At 34.6% G+C, this 16,472-nt stretch overlaps 1 protein-coding gene and 1 pseudogene across 9 annotated transcripts in view; both read right to left on the bottom strand.

Moving 5' to 3' along the window:
* The window catches only part of LOC144321967 (uncharacterized), a 381,290-nt gene that overhangs the window by 46,614 nt on the left and 318,204 nt on the right, over positions 1-16,472 (bottom strand). The gene's annotated exons all lie outside the window — the stretch shown is intronic.
* LOC144321964 (palmitoyltransferase ZDHHC2 pseudogene) lies at positions 5,995-7,100 on the bottom strand (annotated as a pseudogene).

Genomic DNA, 16,472 nt, shown 5'->3' with positions numbered 1-16,472 from the left:
ATTCTTACTGATCTTCGATTAACCTTTCAATTATATTAAGAATTTGTCAATTTACAGTTCTGTTTGCTTTGATACAGTCTCCTGGCAGTGTTTATACTTAAGCCGCTAAAAGTGCTCACCATCTAAAGTCTCCTGTGCTATTAAAAATAGATGTGTTGGTGAAATATTGATAAGACCTTTTTTTGCTCACAAAGAGAACTTTATCCCCAGTGTGTACGATTCCTTACTGTTATGGAAGGTTTTCCAGTATTTTCAGGATTCTTCAGTCAAATAATTTTGAGAAGGAAAGCATTTGGAGAATGCATTTAACCCAAACATATTTGTCACTATTGAAATTGATCCTCAATCCTTTTATAAGTTTTTATTTTTATTTTTATTTTTTTATTTTTTTTATTTTAATTTATTTTTTTATTGGTGTTCAATTTACTAACATACAGAATAACACCCAGTGCCCGTTACCCATTCACTCCCACCCACCGCCCTCCTCCCCTTCTACCACCCCTAGTTCGTTTCCCAGAGTTAGCAGTCTTTATGTTCTGTCTCCCTTTCTGATATTTCCCACACATTTCTTCTCCCTTCCCTTATTTTCCCTTTCACTATTATAAGTTTTTAAATCAAAATAGTCCCATAGTCCTGTGGATTAGAAGTATCCCTCTCTATTGTCCACTTTAAAAAAATCTGCCTTACTTCAATGGGAAATGAATAAAAAAGAAAAACTCCACATTGTATCTTTTTTATGCTTTCTCTAGTCTATTCCATTGAAATTACAATATATATTCCATTTTTAGAAATTAACCTGGTTAACAAAAAAAAAAAAGAAATTAACCTGGTTATATTTGACTATCTTCAAGTCTGAAATAAAAACATACAAAAAATAACTTCAAAAATAAAAGAAGGCATCAGGAAAGAAATATCAAGGATGCTTCACACTTCCTTGGAGTTGTTATTTATGGAAATAATGTGGCTAAAGCTCCCATCTGATCATTTTCTCCCAATGTGTGTTGAATTCTTGAGAATTCTGCTGGAGCTTGTAGAGAGCAAAGGTGTCAAAGTTGGCCTTAAATTCCTTGTTCTAACAGAGGTTTTGGTCTCCCACATCATTTATATATAGCTTCTCAACTTTTAGCTGCTGCTTTAAAGGCTCCCAAGTAACATTTCATACTGAAATGTTTGAAAAACACCAGTATAGGATAAATATTATCATTTGAGTCATCTGCCTTTTACGCTACAAGCCGAAAGAGCTATTACTGTGTTCTTACATAATGAATTTGGGAGTAATTAGCATAGATTGTTCCAATAAACAATAATTAATGCAGTGAACTTCACTGTATACTTAATTCCAGATTAGGTGTGTGAATCTAGTTTCACATTGTTTTATTCAAATTATATTCATGAAGCAATAACTGAGAACCAAGTATGAAATGGGCTGCGAAAGGTTCTGTATTAAATCTGGGTAAGAAAATTTCTCATGTATTGCTTTGTCAGTACAGTATTAGTAAAGATAATCTCTGTTAATTAACTGCCTGGCTTTAATCCATGTTAATAGCTAATATAGGCTGTTCAGAATTTATATAAAATCTTAGGGCTAACTCTGGCCGATACAGTTGTTTGTGGTTTTGTATTTTTTCCCATATGTTAAATACTTTGGATTAGTGTCAACTCACTTTTCCTCTCTCACTTTCTTTCCCATTCCCTTCCTTCCTCTTTTTCCTCCTCCTGACACTCAAGAGATTTATCAAGTGCCTTCTGCTTATTGATATAGGAAATACCTAAAGTATTAAGAAAACAATAATGTCTAGATACTTTGTCTAAATTTAAGACACTCATTGCTTACAATATGTGTGTACAATGGTAAACATATATAAACTGAGGCAAAAAGGAAATATTTTTTGGAATTTCCTAACTTAATATTTATGTTACTTACATTTTAAATAGTAAGAGGAGTAGAGATTCCAGAAATTTTATCTTTAACTAAAAAAGACATCATTATCATCCCAACTAGTTTTTATTATAATTTGCTCTTTATCAGGAATCAAGTTAAATGTTTAAAATAATTATTCTTCTGCAATTTTTAGGACAACACTGTCAGGTACATATCAAAATACCTATTTTATCAGTGGAGAAATGGATGCAGATGGTTGAGTATCTTGCCCCCCCCCCTTTTTTTTTCCCACATCACGTAAGTGACATAGTGACCATTTGAATCTAGCCAGTCTGATACCAGTGTTTAAGTCCTTAAAGCCGCATTTTACTGTTTCATGTTTGGGTTAATACAGAAACTTCTTTCTCATTCATTAAATCAAGTAACTTACTGTTTGCCTGTGTTACTTCTTTGATGCTCTGTTGCATATATTTTTAATGATAATATGTTTCACATACTTTGAGGAGACACACATGTTAAGCATATGCTACTGCTTGGTCCTTTTATCATAAATCTTCTTCAAAAGCCTCTGCTATTGTCCCTCTCATATTTATAATTAAAATGAAACATCGAGCTTCCACACAAATTGGTCATTACAGTACAATTTTTAAAGGTTGGAAATGTTTCAAATTATTTTGGTAATCCGAGTTTTCTTTGTGTTCAGAACATTTCCTCTTGGCTGGAGCCAGATTTTTCTTTTCAACCAGGGAAGACAATTTTTTTTTTTTTATCAAAACAAAAACAAAAAAAACAAACAAATTGTAAAGCTTCTCACCTTGTATTCTACTTTTCTACAGAATGTGTGGTTTGGGCTTTCCGTTACCTTTTTTGATTGTATAATCTTTTGTGCTTTCAGATTGATTTTTCTATGAAAAATTCTCTTGCTTGTATCCTGCTTCTCTTGCCTCTTTTCTGTTTTCAAATGTACACTCTATTTTTCATTACTTTCAGAAAATAGTTGTTGATGTGAGGGTTGGCTGAGAGTTTGTCAGTATTAGCTGCTGGTTAACCCTACACACCAGTGAGGGCTCAACTGGCAGTTTGAACTACTTTGGAAAAAAATTATCTGATTCCTTTCTCTGTACCTAGTGTTACATGAACTGTGTTTTTGGTTTGTTATGATTTTTTAATTTTGTTTTTATTTTTATTTTTTGTTCCTCTGGGATATTCATAGGGATGATTTTTACTCTTTGGTACTAAATTATGATCTAGGTTCTGATTTTAAAGATTTTATTCACTGATTTTAGTGAGAGAGAGAAGAGAGAGAGAAAGAGAGAGAGTGAGCATGAGCAGGGGGAGGTATAGAAGGAGAACCAGAATCCCCTGAGCAGGGAGCCTGATATGGGATTCAATCTCAGGACTCTGAGACCATAACCTGAGCCAAAGGTAGACACTTAACTGACTGAGCCAGCCAGGTGCCCTAGGTTCTGATTTTAAAGAATGACTTCTGTATTTGGTTGCTCTGTAATTAGTCTGAGCATTTTTATAAGTAGCAAACACACTGAGGTGAATGCATGTATGAGAACATGGTGATACATATTACTCTCATCTAGTAATTGGTCTGTTTCTTTTTTTTTTTTTTTTTTTTTAAAGGTGATCAACCAGACTTTATTATGGTATAACAGGAGGGAATTCATGAATAAGCACTTCCTTGAATGTCCCATCATTGATTTAGATGCAATAAGTTTATCTTTGAAAATACAAACCCTCTTTTCACTACATAATGGCAAAGTTAACTAAAAGTATATGAAGTATTTGTACATTTAAAAAAAATCTTAAAAATTTTACCTATATATATGGTAGAATTTTGAAAAACAGGAAAAATCAAACATCAATCAAATGGATGATCAGGATAGTTGAAGTATAAGTGTCTAAGTATAAGTTTGAGTTGAACAATTAAATTTTTTAAAGCAAAATGTTTAAAATGTTTTTAAGGTACATTTTATAAATATGTACAAAATGTAGGTCTATTTGATGCTTTATTCACTCGGTAAACTTTATACTGCATATCTAATGAGATATGCCATCATCTCTAAAAATTATAACCACCTAGATTAAAAACAAAACAAAACCCTTAAAAGATTATTCACTGTATGAAAACAAAAAGGGAACCATTACAACTTAATGGAAAAAAATTTATTTGTAAAAAAATTTTTTTAAATCTGATTCTAATGTGTACTGACTCATGTATATCAATAATTACACAAAAGGAAAAACTTAACAGTACTCTAGCAAGGTAAAGAATAAAAACTTCTCTTTTTTTCTTCTATTTTGACAAGGAACATGTCACAGAATCCTATCCACAAAAATGGCTATAGTACTGTGCTTTGAAAAAAACCTGGCTGCATATAATTCTTAATACATCATGTGATGCTGTTGCCCTTAAGACTTCTAGCAGTAGCTATAGGTTCCAACCTGGCACTTCAGGTAATAAAAAATGATGACCAAAAAATCCTTTAAAAGTAAAAAGTAAGAATGTATCATATCTTCTGAGATTTCCTGAAACAGATTGTCAGATCAAAGTCTTTAGCTTTAAAAAAAAAAAAAAAAATCTGAAAAAGAGTGCCATCCTATTACTCAAAGAATTACACTCAAATGATCTATAAAATGAACTTCACTGATACTGATTCTTTCACAAACTCATTTAAATATAAAACTTTATATTTTTAGAAAGAATGGGTTTTGCAAGGATCTTTTTTACTCCATTATCCTCTGGTCTACTAGTCTATTATGTGTTGCATTTTTGTCTAACTCAGATTTTGAAAAGTTTAATACCATTTTCTCTTTGATTAAATACCAGTTCCTTAGCTATGTAAGTTTTAAAAGATAATCTGCTTTAAATTCTCAAAATCAGTACCAAAAAATGTTTACAGCTTATTCTAATCTCTAACATTTACAAAACTTACACTCCACTCAAAAAAAAAAAAAAAAAAGAATAAATTTTTTTCAAATAGTGCATACAAGGCACAAGAGCTTCCTAGTATATTTACTGAAGCCGAACATTTGGCATCAACAAACACACCACTTTAGTTTACCTTAAACTCAATTTCCAAACAGCACACCATTTAGTTCATATTGAACTAAATTTCTAAAAGTATATTTTTAATGATTTGCATAATTTAATCTTAAGTATTTGAAGAAATATAAAGTATAACTGTCATACTTTCAATGAGGGGACACAGAAATAATATAGATACCAATGGAGGATTAATCTATTGGCCCATTAGGAATTATTAACAAATTCAATATTTTAGCTATATGTTCAATAGAACAAATAACTTTTAAAAAATGAGATTTTTTAAAAAGCCAGAATGGCAAAAGAACATCATAAATGATTTTTTATAATTTTCAGCCAATTTAAGAGGATCAGAAGAGATGAAAAATATATTGTGGATGTAGTAGTAGTTAATGTATTAGTTATGATAAAAATTGCTAGCTAGTTGCTTATCAGTGAGCTCAGGCTTCAATGACCATACATCTTTCCCAGCAGGGAACAAAGGCTAGAATTAGATTAAAGTCTGGCAAAAATGGTGGTAATCTTCAACTGTAGGCCACTTAAAGTTTGCAATGAATTCATAGTCATTATAGTTCACTCAGTCTGGGGCTGGATTCACAACAGAGGGAATGCTACCTCCAACTCGTTGGTAACTAGTAGGTTTTATAAATAAAGTGTCATTATACGGTAATTTGAAATCTTTCAAATTTCAATATCTTAAATAGTCTCAATTTTCGGAATCAGAAACTCAGATGATTAATGGACTTTTTATGTATAGACATTGTACTACCCAAATATTTGGGTGAAAATCAGCCCATGAATTTATTCCAAGTTTTTATGATAGAAGATACTTTTGCCTTTGATTCATAAACCATAATTACTTCTAATATGTAAGAGGAATTTGTGTTAGTTCAAACAATCTGTATATTGAATTTAAAAATGTGTTATGTTTTAAGCAATAGCTTGGAGAGAACTAACCAATTCATATTCTGCATATCCAGCCAAAGGAAAATGGGAACAACTGGCCAATGGTGCCTTCCTGTGGGAAGCCTCTTCCATCCACCTACAGTATGGATACTTCCATAAAGTATGAATTTATTTTGTTTGAAGAGTTAAGTCTCATTCTCCATGGTTAATGCAGGATTGCTCATACCAGCTTTGCCTTTTCCCGGGTTTGTGCTGCTTTCTGTCCAAGACTGAGAATCAGTGAGAAGATGGCTCTGGGACTCTCTCAATGGCTTTGCAGGAAACTGATGGTTTTCAGGATTTTTCGATGTTGAATTCAATCCTGCAGGAGTAGATGCTTGTTCAGGATCCTGATTAACAAGGCAAGTTGGAAAGGAGCAGCCATCACCTAGACTTGAAAAAATGGGTAGCAACCAGTACTTCTTTTCATCACCAAAAACTTGTCGCATGTTTTTACTGAAACCCAAGCTGAATCCATTCTTATCTGTTCCATGTCGAAACACGGGACTTCTAAATGCCTCTAATGTAGATTTATTTTTGCTGACTAGCCAACAATGATAGCCAAACAGAGAAGACAAGCTGACAGAAAACATAGCTGCAGCAAAGAATAAAAACATAATATGGAACTTGGCTTGAGTATCGGGTAGGCCATTTGTCCAAAATTTGATAAAATACTGTAAATCTGTAGCAGCAATAAAAAGGCAGTACAGCAGAGAATAAGCCAAGAAAAGGAGGAAAAATTTGTAATTTGAAAATCCAACACAATTGTTCACCCATGGGCAATGATGATCCATCCTCAAAATACATTTATCACAGACGGAACAATGATGGCAGCGGTCTGGTTTTAGGAGTTGGCATCTGTCACAATATCGATTGCTCCGGACACGGTCCGGGTATAGATGGGAAGATCTTTGGCTGCTCGCCTGAGAACTTCCTGATGGGCTTCTCCTCTTGGCTCTCTCTCCAACAATTCTTTTTCTGCATAAGAGAGATGGAATTCTCTTGAAGGATTCATTGGGGATGTAAAGATAGTTTTCCAATATGACCAGACAAACATTGCAAAAAGTAGATGATAAGCAGTCAGGCACACAACCTGCTCGCCAACATTTTCCATGGACACTATGCGCAGCTGGACGGCGTAGGCGTAGTGGGACCGGCCGAGCAGGAGGCTGATGAACACCACGGGGGCCCAGTAGAGCACCCGCCGGCACCGCCGCCTGACGCTGCCCGGCCCGAGGGCGCCGGGTTCCAGCCGCAGGCACCTGCCCAGCTCCGCCGCCGCCCGCGGGCCTGGCTCCGGGGCGGACTGGCCGCGCCCCGCGTCCCCTGCGGGACCGACCCGGGGGCGGCGGCCGGGTGCGCTGCGGCCACTGCGGCCGCCGTGGCGCTGAGTCCCCATCCCGCAGCCCCACGCCGGCTGCCCGCTGCTCGGCACGGTGGGGGCGGCGGCGCTGGGAGGGCCGGTCTGTTTCTTTAGGTGCCTTAGGTTCTGTTGTGTGACCCAGATTAATTCTTTTAATGTTCTGACAACCCCATCTTCATTTCTCTTCTGAGGTCCATATAAGTAAGGTGTCTTATCTAATACTTTCTAATGCTTTTATTTATTTATTCAGGAGAGACACAGAAAGAGAGGCAGAGACAGAGGCATTTTTGAAAAAGTGTATTGTTTTTACAGAATACATTTTTTGAGAAGCAGGCTTCGTGTGGGGAGCCCAAAGCAGGACTCAATCCCAGGACCCCAAGATCAGGACCTGAGCCAAAGGCAGATGCTCAATCACTGAGTCACCCAGGTGCCCTGTGAGGTGGCTAATACGGCCTCAGTAGTGGAGAGGAAGTTGTCCTCACATTCACAGGGAGAGGTCTGGTCCTTTGGCCCATTCTTGTGCAGAGGGACAACTTGGCCTGCCTGTTAGACTTCTGACCCCTGAGCTATGCTGGTACCACTCCTGAGCAAAGTGCAGAACCTGAGAAAGGAGTTACTGCCTTTTTCTCTTTTCAGTAAAGGCCTTATCATATCTCCTGATTATTTAGCCTCACGTTAGCCACTCCATCTTTATCTTATGGATGCCTTCAGGCAGACACTTGCTAAGGCGCAAGTTGGATCTTGCAGGGCAGCTTAGGACAGAGCACTGGTGGAAGTTGGTGGCTTATTTTTTCCAAGAAGTGACATGTGAAACAGGAAAATATTTAACTTTAATATTTTTTTTCAAATGTATGTTCAGTCTTCAAAAATCAAAACTTTTTAATGAGAAAAAAACTTTATTTCAGTGACATTAAGAAGCTTAAATGTTTTGAAGAACCACTGCTTAAAATAACTCAGGGTTTTGGAGTGCCTGGTTGGTACATTTAGTTAAGCATCCAACTCCTGGTTTCAGCTCAGGTCATGATCTCAGGGGTCCTAGTGAAACGGAGCCCCACATTGGGCTCCATGCTCAGTGGGGAGTCTGTTTGATATTCCCTCTCCCTCTCTAATCTCTGCCTCTTTGCCAAAAAAGGGACATGATAACAACACAAACCTCGTAGAACAATTTAGGATAAAGAAAGAAAATCTCTTACCATAATAGTTAATAATACTCCACAAATGTGGCTTCAGGTATTAAAAATGATCTTGTGCACTCCCATATTAATGACACATTGTATCGAATCCTTTGTTTCTAATTTTCAAAACACAAATTTACGAATACAATCCATAGATTAATGTATGATTATCTGTTCGTAATGCTCTTATTTATGTTAACATTTTACATGCTATTTCTCTCATTGGGAAAATGCTATAAATAAGGGAGCACAAAAATAATATAAATCTCTGAGATCTTTCTTATAATACACCCAAGAAAATATTATCCTGATTCAGTGTAAGCGTTGCCAAGAGCCCAAAAGGAGAAAAGTAGAAAATAAATGATTTTGAAATGCTTTTTCTTTTACCTCTTTCAGTCTATTACCACCAAAACAGTCAAAGAAATATTTTTGAAACATTAAGCCATGTCGTATCACTGTCTAGTAACTTTTTACAGCTAGAATAAAACCCCATGTTATTACTATGATTTTTAAATCCATACATGTTCTGCACTCTAACCTTTTGCCAGCTCCCATCCTCTTGTTAGCACCCTTAATAGTTTCTTTTCCACCACATTGGCCTTTTTGCTATTGTCTGGGAAAACACTCAGTCTCCTACTCTTAGGTTTATGCACTTTCTCTTCTCTCTGTATAATATTATCTTTCCCTAAATATTCCCTAATATCTTCCCTATAAAGTGAAGTGACTCACTTCATCTAAGGTGTTGTTCTTAACCCCCAGCAAGAGCAGTCCCTTAACTATCTTATTTTAAAGTATACTTTTTTAAAATAAAACATACATGGTTTATTTAAATTCAACTAGTCTTTGCACTTAAATTCCAAATGATTTTTTTCATTATATTTCTGAAACTACTAATGCATTCTATGTGGATTGATTTAAAATGAAAGAAAACAAAAAAAGTACACTTATGACTATTTTTTACCTTTTCTATTTTCCCTTACAAAATGTTTACTATATATGTATGTTTATAGTTTCTTAGATCATGCTCCCACACTAAAATATATATAAGAATAGAGTTATTTCTGAAAGAAACAGACTTCTAACTACACAGAACAAATTAATGGTGACCAGAGGGGATGTGGGTGGGAAGATGGGGAAGATAGACGATGGGGAGTAAGGAGGGCACTTGTTCTGATAAACACCAGCAACGTATGTAAGTTAAGTGCTGAATCACTATATATACAATGGAAACTAATACAACATTGGATGTTAAATACCTAGAAATAAAATCAAAACTTTAAAAAAGAATTATTGTTAATTTTTAGGTACAATTAAAAAATAGGGGATCCCTGGGTGGCTCAGCGGTTTAGTGCCTGCCTTTGGCCCCGGGGGTGATCCTGGAGACCCAGGTTGGAGTCCCACATCGGGCTCGCTGCATGGAGCCTGCTTCTCCCTCTGCCTGTGTCTCTGCCTCTCTCTCTCTCTCTCTCTCCCCCTGTCTCTCATGAATCAATAAGTAAAAATTTTAAAAATAAATAAAAAATAAAGCTTCCCACTCCCCCCCCCAAAAGACATACCTTTACATATTTGAGGTTTGTAGTTGAGAAATTCACAATAAAACAATCTTGAAAAAATGTATTGTTTTTACAGAATACATTTTTTGGAATGTATATAAGGGACCAGATTTGAGGTTGGAAATAACTCACTGTAATTACCTTCATAAATGCAATATGAGATATTGATGGAATTTGTATGTTAAATCAATGATTATTAACAGCAAATTGACAATAAAATAATGTTAAAAATCTATTAAAAAGGAGAAAACCAAGAATAGAGTTATTTTTTATCTCCTTGTTGTAGGCCCACTACCTTGAGAAGTAACAGGCACTTAGTATGTGCTCACTAAATATATACTAAATAAAGAGTAAGCATTCAAAAATATTTGGTGAATAAATATATTAAATATTTCTTTGAATTCCACATCAAGCTATGTAGTAATAGTTTGCATCCCACAAAGCCATATGCAATGCATAACTGGAAACTCTGAATGATGCTCAGTAAATAACACCAGATAGTACAGGAGAATAACCAAAGCTCTAAGAACATAGGGGAGTCAAGATCGAAGAGAGATCATAGTATAGAGTGGATTTTTACTTTGAGATGAAAACACTTTTTAGCTGAAACATCCAGGTTTATAAGCCAAATAGCTGAAATTCTCTGATACAGATAATCAAGTGATGAAAATACCCAAAATAAAAGATGAGAGAGGCCAAGAACCCAGTGGAAACTGACAGCAGAGGCACTGACAGACTGAGTGGAGTTGTAGACATTCTTATGAAGGTAGAAGAGCAAACAGCATCCAAGAGCCCAGGAAAACGTGGATATAAATGTAATCACTCTAAAATAAGCACTACATAAATTAGTTAAGAAATATATATCAGGAGAAGTCTACAACGGAAACATATATATCTGCAAAATACTTGATGAATCTGAAACAAGCTCCCGAAGAAGAAGAAGAAGAAGAAGAAGAAGAAGAAAGAAGAAGAAAGAATCAGGAAGAAGAAGAAAGAATCAGGAAGAAGAAGGAAGAAGGAAGAAGAAGGAAGAAGAAGGAAGAAGAAGAAGGAAGAAGGAAGAAGAAGGAAGAAGAAGAAGAAGAAGAAGAAGAAGAAGAAGAAGAAGAAGAGGAAGAAGAAGAAGAAAAAGAAAGAAAGAAAGAAAGAAAGAGAAAGAAAGAAAAAGAGAAAGAAAGAAAAAGAAAGAAAGAAAGAAAAAGAAAGAAAGAATCAGGAAGAAGAAGGAAGAAAGAATCAGGAAGAAGAAGGAAGAAAGAATCAGGAAGAAGAAGGAAGAAAACGAAAGAAGAAGCAGCAGCAGCAGCAGCGGCAGAAGACAAAATTTGTTAAATGAAATAAACCAGTCACAGATGGACAAATATTGTGTGCTTTCACTTAGATGAAGCACTGTAAAATATTCAAACTCACAAAAGCAAAAAATAGAGTGGTGGCTATTAGGGGCTAAGGGGAGGCACAATGAATAAATTCTAGAGATCTGCTGTAAAACATGGTGCCGATAGTTAGAATACAATACAGCCACTCTAAACATTTGTTAAGAGGAAATATTTCATGTTAAGTGTCCTTACCACAATAAAAATAATTTCTCTAAGATTTGCCTTTATTTTGAAATCAAAATGCTGTGGTTTTTTAAGTTGGTTAAGTAAACAAAAATTCTGTATGATTTCAGATTGTGTAGTTTTTATTTGACTATGAATTATTTTCATGATTTTAACTCTAATATTGTATTAAGGGCAGGACTCTTCTTGTGGCTTATTTCGTGTATCAGGTTTACTTGAGGTTGAGAAAAGGAGCTCAGTAACATGTTCTATAGGCATTTGTTTTAGCAGAGTTAAGTATTTTAGACTAGAGAAAAATAATCTGAGCCTATTCATTATAGATGAAAGAGTTTTGGTAAACAATTTTGACTTTTAAATGTCCCACTTTCAGTAATAACAACAATGTGTTTATTTACAAAGAAAATGCTATTGAAATAGATTGTTATACATAATAGTCACATTGGCTGAAGTGTTATTTTACAAAAGGCCACAGATTCTGTAATTTGATTTTGTAATAACAACATTAGTATTTAATTAGAACTTCGGTGATGCCTCTTCTTGGATTGAAAAGTGAATTTCCTTTGGTGAGATACCCATACCCATCTGATGTGCTAAATAGGCTGAAATAGAAATTATTATTAATCACACTCTGGACCACATACATGCCTTAAAAATCAGAGAAGGAGAAAGGTGAAAGCATCTCTTAAATTTAATCTCCACTTATTCTGCAAGCATTACATTTTGAATTCTGTATTTTATCTTGTTATTATGTTCATTTAGAGGTCTTCGACCTGTGAAATTGCATTAATTTTATACTTCAGCTTGTGTTTTTTTCAAAGCTAGAATCTATTATAAATTTCAGAGATTAATTAAAGTGCTGACACTATTCACTTAAGAATATTTCCTATTATTGCTACAAGACTACAAGACTATCCTTCACCTTTACTGCCCATGATCTGATGATACACAAGCAATATTCTTCATTAATATTTCATAATGTGTATTCATTTTGTTATTTCAGAAAATAATCAGTTATTTTGCACTTATCTTTTGTGTAAATACTGAGAAGTAAACTGTAAACTGAATTGTAGCCAAAAACTTTACTCAAAATTTTATATGTATGTGATGGTATATCCTGCATGTTTTAAAAGTTTTTATTCAAATTCCAGTTAATATACAGTATAATAGTTTCATGTGTACAAGGTATCTGCATTTTTTGTTTGTTTGTTAAAGATGTATTTACTTAATTTAGAGAGAGAGAGAGAGAGAGAGAGAGAGAGAGAGAATGAGCTGGCAGAGCAAAGGGAGAGGGAGAGAGAATCTTAAGCAGATTCTGTGTTGAGCAAGGAACCTGGCCTGGGGCTTGATCCCACAACCGTGAAATCACAACTGAGTCAAAACCAGGTGTAAATGCCCAACCAACTATACCACCCAAGTGCCCCCAATAACCTCCTAAGTTTTTATGGAAGAAGTAGATTTTTATAAAGAGTAAACCAGGATAGTAAGGACTTTCTTTCCTGAAGCTAAGTGTCAAATTCCTTTTCTCTTTTTTTTTTTTTTTCTGAAAAGCTAGCTGTAAAAAACATCTGTACCTCTTGAAGGGTTTTGTTTTGTTTGGAAAGTTTGTAACTACAAATACAAATTACTTAGAGTTCCTTGTTCTTTAATTCTTTCTTCTTGCATCTTTCAACAACATTGGTATAATTCACATAGTTGTGATATTTGTGGTTATAATATTCTTTATAGTATTTATTATCTTATAGTATTTGAAGTTTCTGTAGTGATGTCACTTCTCTCATTTTTGTTTTTGTTCTTCTATGTCTTTTATATGATCTGTTTGGAAGTTTATAAATATAATTGATCTCAAAGAACTAGCTTTTATTGCTTTGATATTTTAGGAGCACTTTTTTGTTATTACTTTGGTTTTTAGCCTGATGTTTTTCCCCCACTTTGCTGCATCATAGGGTTTTGTTTGTTCTTCTTTTTCTAGCTTCTGAAGTCATTGATCTGAGATTTCTTTTTTCTTCTTTTCTAATATGAGTATTGAGTGCTGTAAATTTCTCTTTTCTGAGCATGGCTTGTTTGTTTGCATTCCACACATTTTGATAGGGTGTGTTTTCATTTTTACTTGGTTCGGTATCGTTTCTGCTTTCCTTTGACATCTGTTTCACTCTAGTCCTTATCTAGTTTCCTTAAATAGTAGTTTAAAAGAAAAAAAATCTTTTTATGTATATTTATTTTATTTCCATTGCTCCTCCTACTTTTTTAAATCAGATATAAAAAGCTGCTGTCTGGTATTGTTCTTTCTAAATGAGTAATTTTTATTTTTGTAGTGTAAGTCTTAATGACTCTGGGTCTTTTTCACTGGATGGTGATGGTTGTATCATTAATATCTGAGATAGTCTTAATTCTCTATTTGATATTTAGGATAGAAAATTACAGACTGAAAGTTTATTCTAACAGAGTAAGTCATCATTTTAATTGCTTTTGGTTTATCTGGTAAATGATAAGAAGCCATGTGTACTAAAGTAGACTAAAAATGAGTAAAGACTTAAACATAAAACCCAAAATTGTAATACTACTAAAAGAAGACAGGAATGAAGTTGAAAGACATGGATCTTTGGCAATGATTTTATGGGTATGAAGCTGAAGGCACAGATAACAAAAGCAAAAACAGAGAAGTGAGACTACATCAGAGTAACAGGCTTCTGCATAGGGACAGCCAACAGAGGGAAAAAGTAACCTACAGAATGCAAGAAATTATTTGCAAAAAATTCTGCAATTTAAAGTATGAGGAATCATGAGCTGAATATTACAAAATTTGGGGACTCCTTATTTACAATTTTGCATTTGCTTGCAAAGGTCATAGCTTCTAAAATACTAGTAAGACATTTATGAAATCTCTCAAAACAGTAAAATTAGGATTCTTATCAAGAAGAAAATAAGTAAGATGACTGATAAAATGACTCAGTAAAATACCTCAGTTCACCATAGAACTTCATTTATGGTCAAAAGCTATAGAGATTCATGTTTAAATGAGGGTCAATGATTCTGTATGTTGGATTCTGTATGTTCAGTAAAAAAATTTATTATTAAAAAAAATAAAAAAATAAAAATTAAAAAAAGAAATCATTTGCAAATTGTGTATTTGATAAGGAGTTCATTTCCAAAATATATAAGGAACTCCTACAAATAAGTAGCAAAGTAGTAGTACAAAAACACAGGTTGAAAAATGGTCATGGAAACTGAATGGACATTTCTCTAAAATCCTATGACTGGCCAGCCAGGTATGTGAAAAAAAAGATGCTTGCTATCACTAACCACCAAAGAAATGTAAATAAGAATCATAACGATTTATCACCTTATACTTGTTAAGGTGGCTAATATCAAGAAAACAAATCAGAAGTGTTGGTGAGGGTGGAGAAATTATAACCACTGTATGAGGTTGATGGGAATGTAAAATAGTTCAGTCACTATGGGAAAAAGCATGGGGGTTCCCAAAAAATAGAACTGCCATATATATGGCCCTGTAATCACAGTCCTGAGTGTGTGTGTGTGTGTGTATACATATCCAAGAGAATTAGAGTTAAAATTATCATCTTGGAGAGATAGTCACCAAAGTAGGTTTACTTAACATTCACTGCCACAGGTACAATTTTTAAAAAAATTTCAAAACTCTCTAAATCTACTAATTCTCAGTTTAAGACTTTAAATGTTACATACACTTGTCATTTCCAAATTCTTTTTATAAATAGATTATTTTCTGGTTGAATTGTGAATAAATAAATAAATTGAAATTAACGAGGGATGCCTGGGTGGCTCAGTGATTGAGAGTCTGCCTTCAGCTCAGGGCATGATCCCGGGATCCTGGGATCCAATCCCGGATTGGGTTCCCCACAGGGAGTCTGCTTCTCCCTTTACCTATGTCTCTGCCTCTCTCTGTGTCCCTCATGAATAAATAAAATCTTTAAAATAAAAATTAATGAAGTCTTGCGCCATCAGTGTTCCATCTATTTACCATCTCCTATCTTGACAAACAGTTCCAAACCGATTTGAGTAATTTGACTTTTTCAAGCTAAGGTAAAATGTATTATAGAGTAATAAAGTTGTTGAAATAAAAAGAATAGTAATACAAAGAAGTTGCATGAGATTTCCACACACATGCACACAAAATGCATCTTTCTGGTAATATTCAATCATCTTCCTTCATTTAATATATTCCAGAACAGTAATTTTCTACCTTTTCTGAGGACTTTCCCACATCTTGATCTAATAACTTAAAATATTCTTCCTAAAATCTGTATCTTTCCTCACTAGTTCCCTTCCACCTTTCTGATTGCTGTTCCACTCAGTCTGGTGATAAGAATTCTTCCTATTTATGCCTTTTCCTTCTATAACCATTTTCATGAGAATTATAGACCTTCTCTTACTTCTCAACCCAATTAGTAGGTTTGAGAAGGTAAAATATCTGGTATTTCACTTTTATTTATGTGAAATTATTTGATTTTGTCCCACAGGTCTTAGAAGCTCTGAATTTCCTCCATTGCTTTTTTATCCCCCTCTGTGTTTATGAAAATTGTCAAAGTCTGTAAGTAAAGCATCTGAGACCGAAATTACTATGAAAATCATGTTAGGAGAAAACATTAGTAGTGATAAAGCATAAGGAGAAAAAAACTGGAAGTAATGAAGCATATTTAGTGGGATTAATGCCTATGGAAGTAAGAGCAGCTTCTACATTCTAGACAGCAAATCTTTGAACAGAATTATATCACACACCTAAATTGAGGTGAGCTGTGCATGACCTTAACAGAAACATGTTCCAGAAAAAATTTTTTTAAAGATTTTATTTATTCATGAAAGAGAGAGAGAGAGAGAGAGAGAGAGAGAGAGAGAGAGGGGCAGAGACACAGGCAGGGGGAGAAGCAGGCACCATGCAGGGAGCCCGACGTGGGACGATCCCG

This window comes from Canis aureus, chromosome 10 (assembly GCF_053574225.1).
Source record: "Canis aureus isolate CA01 chromosome 10, VMU_Caureus_v.1.0, whole genome shotgun sequence".
Lineage (NCBI taxonomy): Eukaryota > Metazoa > Chordata > Mammalia > Carnivora > Canidae > Canis > Canis aureus.
The sequence above is the reverse complement of the archived record's forward strand: the minus strand, read 5'-3'. Positions and strand labels throughout refer to the sequence as shown.